Source organism: Poecilia reticulata, linkage group LG7, assembly GCF_000633615.1.
Source record: "Poecilia reticulata strain Guanapo linkage group LG7, Guppy_female_1.0+MT, whole genome shotgun sequence".
In the NCBI taxonomy this organism is placed as follows: Eukaryota; Metazoa; Chordata; class Actinopteri; order Cyprinodontiformes; family Poeciliidae; genus Poecilia; species Poecilia reticulata.
In genome coordinates, this window is record NC_024337.1 from 8,253,833 (window position 1) to 8,259,563 (window position 5,731).

A 5,731-nucleotide genomic window follows, 5' to 3' on the forward strand; every position below is an offset into this window, starting at 1 on the left:
AGAAAGAAAGAAAGAAAGAAAGAAAGAACCCGCTCTCTAGTTGACTCTCATCAGAGCCCTTAGTTTTTGAAATATGACTAACAACTGTGCCGCCGTGATGGAGAGAGCTCTGCGTCCCACAATGACTCATTTCATTAACCATGAATCATAGATACCCATAAATGTTATAAATATAGACTTCTATATATAAATAATACCTAAGACTGTGAATATGTAAGATGGGTTCTCTTCTGAGACTTGTGCTTTTCATGTACTGTYGTACGTTCTGTTCTACAATCAGCAGATGAACTAATGTTGACCACTATAAATGCATGCACTTCTGCAGTGTTGGTTAGAATCTGGATTATTTGTTTTGTTTTGTTGACACTCTGTTTAAAAAAAAAAATCTAATTTGAGAAAAGTGTATTTTATTTCTTATGATTGCAGAAAGTACAGGATTGGAATTATGCTTTAAGGTTGTGTTTTTTTGTTTTGTTTTGGTCTTTGGTGTTTTGTTTTGTTTGTTGGGAGCAGTTAGTTTTTGCAGGAACTTGATGAGTTGTTACCGGATCTAACCTTAAGGAGGCGCTAAAAGCAAAGGCTGAAGAAGGACAGAGAGGTGAAACAAGGGGAGAGATACAACTCCTGGGAATATCCTGTAAAATAATCAGCTGTCGTCACTAAAAGACACGGAGAGAAATTAAAAAAGAAAACAACCCCCCCTAACTCTACTTGGGACTCGATTCATTTCCTTTTTTTTATTCTGAGAACATTCCTGGAGGAACAGATTTTAGCTTCGGCTGTTGAGTGAAAGAGGGGTGATGGGTTGAAGGAGAAGCTGGTACGTTCTGAAGCCATAACAGCCGCAAAAACGGACAAGAACACCCACAATCCCGCAGGACTCTGCACGTTAGCATAGCAAGGTAACGGACTGTTGCAACACGGAGCCGAACGCAATAAACTGAGCTGACTGACTTAAAGACACTTGTTTTGATATGAGAACCTTGGCAATATTCTGAGACTAAAATCATGCCTGTTTGTGACTGAGTATCAAATGGTCTTCTACTTTTTTTATCTTCTCACTTCTGTTTCTCCTTGAAGTCATCAGGCCACTTGTTTTTTTCTTTCTTTCTTTGTTTTTTTTTGTACAGCCCCCACGGTTTTAAAAGTGTAAATTAAGCAAAAGTGTGAAATGTGGAGGTTTCTGTTTTAGTAATATACACTGGAGCCATGTCTGACTTGTCTATTCACTCATGGATTGATATACTTTGACGTGGGAGCAATATCATCACCCTGAATTTTGGAGTTGTGTTGTGTTTGTCCACGCTCTGGGAAATCCCTTTTCTGGTGTCCCAAGACTGGGTTTTATTTCTAACATTCTAGATCTTTGAATCGAACCCAAATGGGTTGCTCCTGTGTGGCTTTGGTGGAAACTGAATTGCCTTAAAAACAACCTGCCACCTTAGCTGTGAGCAGGCCATAAAGACATCACCCCATCTTACTGTTTAGCCAGGTATTAGCCTCATTCCAATATTGTAAATGGAGTAATACATAATGATATTAGTAATAATCCCGAAACATAAAAAAAGATCCCAGAGGGTTTCTGCAAAAATGTTTTCTTAATCTATTTACTGTTTTTTGGATCTGTTTTCTGTTCCTTATTTATGTCTCCATGTGGATTATCCTCCATGTCTGACCTCTGTAAACTACTGTCTGACTGTGCAGACCTCATGAACGGGCAGTGCACTGAGTAAGAGTGGCATGACCTGAACATTACTAACTTTATGACCTTTGTCTTGTGTTCCTACCACCATGAAATAAAAATGTCAACCAGATCCACCTCATTCTCCTTCCTCGTCTTTCCCAATGTCTCATTTTAAGATAGTAGCGGTGGTTCTGGATTAAAATTTTCAATCAAGTTAATTCCAGGGTCTGTAATTAATCAGAATCATATTTTTATTGAAAACTATTGACAAAATATGCAACATTTTAATTCAATCGAACTTTAGCATTTTACAGTGCTACTATGTACATTTCAAGTGATTCAGGAACCCCTGATTGAACCTCTTTGAAGTTTGTTTAGAAATGTGGTTGGTGGGCGTTGACATTGCTGACATTAGGGCTTGAATAGCTCACAGGCTAACCTTTTTTTTCACAATTTAGAAACCACAATAGTCTTTTCCAGTTTTGCATCAGATTGTTTTTTTGGAAGGAAAATTAGTTCCCAGTGACCTAACGATGCGACTTACGCGTCTATCGGTTTGTGGAAGCCATTGGTCCGTTAGATTTACGGGCGTACTAGAAACGCGAACACAAGGTTCCGCTCTGACTTTCTTTTTTTTTTTTATGGAAAAAAAGCGATTAATTGCGTTAATTGATTGACAAATTTTGAGTGCCTTAAAATCAATGTAATTAATCGAAGAAGAAACATTTTTAATAAACTTGGATTAGATATAGACAGACAACTGTTTGTTGTAGGTTCTATCTTTTCCCCTATGGCAAGCCGTTTTAACATAAATTCGGTTTCGTTTGACTATCCGCAATTAGATTCCAGATATCTAAAAATACATTTTGACTACACAAAGCTACATTTTGACTATCCGGAATGGTTATTTAAGATATCTGTATTTACATTCTGACTAGTAAGAATAATAATTCAAGATCTCTTCAATTACATTTTGACTAGTCAAAATTCCTTTTGACTGGCTGCACAGTGGCGCAGTTGGTAGAGCTGTTGCCTTGCAGCAAGAAGGTTCTGGGTTCRATTCCCGGCTTGGGGTCTTTCTGCATGGAGTTTGCATGTTTGCATGCGTGGGTTTTCTCCAGGTACTCCGGTCTCCTCCCACAGTCCAAAAACATGACTGTCAGGTTAATTGGTCTGTCTCAATTGCCCCTAGGTGTGTGTGTGTGTGTGTGTGTGTGTGTGGTTGTGTGTCTCTGTGTTGCCCTGTGACAGACTGGCGACCTGTCCAGGGTGACCCCGCCTCTCGCCCGGCACGTCAGCTGGAGATTGGCACCAACAACCCTCCCGACCCCAATGAGGGACAAGGGTGAAAGAAAATGGATGGATGGAAAATTCCTTTCGATATATCTCCAATGACGTCACCGGATTCGTCATTGGAAGGGTCAGACATCCGTAATTATAATTTAAGATATCGCGAACGTAATTATGACTAACGTAATTATGACTAGTCAGAATTACAATTTTAGATATAAGTAAGACATTGCGTGTAAGCCCCTTTGTCTGTACTGAGCTGTCCAAACAATTGCCTGACAGTTTTGGACAAAATTGTATGAAAATGCCACAATATAGAAAGAGCTCTTCAGTATGGGATATACGCAGAGCGCGAAAATCGTGTACTTGAGGAATGCTTAAGAAATTTGCTAAGAATTTCTGGTGTACTTTCTGCCGACACGCACAATGCCCTGAAAAACGGCTTAGAAGAGCTGAAGGTGCTACTATCGACCCATGTCCAAGCTGGAAATGGAGAATATTCCGCAGTTCGGGCCAGTTAAGGTAATAACCAAATGCGGTTTTTATACTGTGGTAAAGCTGTCTGCCTCTTCGGAAATTATAATAAAGCCAGTCAGCTCTCGATTTTGACATGCTAGACGGCACCAGGCATTAYAGCRCCCTCCTTTAGCTCCTCTGAAAAATAAAAGCGTACTTCCGGTTTTGTGATTCACACTTTAATTTGCTTTCCAGCGTCTATAAAAGTTTAAAGCTTAGTCTTCATGCAACAGGAAATTATGTATGTCAAAATAAGTTTATACATTGTGTGAATGCATTGTGTCACCCTTAGGAGACAAAGGGATACGTAGAGGGTAGACAGATGGAGGAAAATAAAGTAAACATTATGCTGACGCATTTGAATATGATTCTATTTTAGGTTGTCGAGGGAGACCGGCTATTCATATTACAAGACAACAGATCGACTTTCTTCTGGCCCAAGGACACACGGTCAAGAGGATGGCAAACATCTTTGGATGCTCAACATCATTTCTTTATAAGAAGTCCAAAGCACTTGGTGTACCAATAAGGGGAAGGCTGGCTGCAGTGACTGATGAAGACCTTGAAACTAATATCAGACAACTTCAATCCCTGTATCCAAATTCTGGGACTGAGATATGGAATCTAAATATATTGCTTCTGAACAAATGTATGTAATATGTTCAACAGTGGTGGTGCAGAATACTAATTATTTAATGTTAAGTGTCACAAATGATGATGCATTTTATAACCAGATGTGAAATCTGAAACCTATATTTTGTAAAAGATTACTTTCAAAATGTAAAATTGTGTGGTGGTTTGAAATGGTAAGACCACATGTCCTTCATTGAACCAGATTATGCGAGGCTTGTTAAATGCACGAGGACTGGTGGTTCCACGGCGTAAGGTCCGTGAGATGATGGCTCGAATCAACCCAATGGCGACTGCAAGGGTGGAGCAGCGCAGTGACTGATGAAGACCTTGAAACTAATATCAGACAACTTCAATCCCTGTATCCAAATTCTGGGACTGAGATATGGAATCTAAATATATTGCTTCTGAACAAATTATATGTAATATGTTCAACAGTGGAGGTGCAGAATACTAATTATTTAATGTTAAGTGTCACAAATGATGATAAAAAAATTTTTAATCATTTTATAACCAGATGTGAAATCTGAAACCTATATTTTGTAAAAGATTACTTTCAAAATGTAAAATTGTGTGGTGGTTTGAAATAGTAAGTTAGTTTTATCTTAAGTGTACTAAGATATTTGCACTAGAAAATAGTCCAAAAGTACTTAAGACCTTTTGTTTTTGCAGTTTGATCAAGCCTATACCTTTAAATTTGTGAAACCAAAAAGTGGTTAAAAGAGATATAGTCTTTGCAACAAAAAAAAATGCAAATATTGTATTTACATTTCAATATTTTCCAAGTTTGGCCATTACTTTACCTTTACTATAACTTGCTTTAAAACACGTCACTTTTCAAAACATTCCAACTCTTTAAAAAAAACAGCTTATTACACTTATTGGCTGATTATGCAACACCAAAGGTCTTTCACAAAGTACATGAAAGAAGGTTCTGCAGGCACCTGCCTGCAGAACCTTCTTTCATGTACTTTGTGAAAGACTCATAGTCTGAGTGTACAGGAAGGCAGAGTACTATTTGGAAGGCGGAGGCAAGTATTTGCTTCTTGGAAGACTTTGTTAGCCTCATGGAGTAATTCAATTTGTGGACGATGGGGAAAGCCCAGTGGAGGCACCGTGGATGGTCCGGAAGCAAACTCCAGTATCATTTCAAAGGAAACGGGACTGCATTCTCCTTCTGAAAGACAAAATGTTGAAATTATGACCTTTGATATAAGGTATCCAGTGTGTACTTTTAAAGACATGGAAGAAAATGTGTTAAATGTCTGTCCATGTTCCTCCTCAATCTTGTTATATTGGTGATGACAATTCATTTCTTGTTAGTAAATATAAATCAATAAACATTTTGAAGACGGACCATGACTAAGCATGATCATTGTAAATAGTATGTAAAAGTATGAATTTATGCAACAAATTACCCAATATATTTTCACTAATAAAAGACAGACAATTTCTATGGCAGCTTAAGAAAAAACGTTCCAGGAAAGAGACATTTCTAGCAATTGAACTCATTTTGGTCCTGTCATTAGTCATTTTAAAAGCCTGCTTCTATACTCAAACCATGATTGCTTCTTTTTGGACAGTGGTGATAAATTGGTTACAAAATCTAAT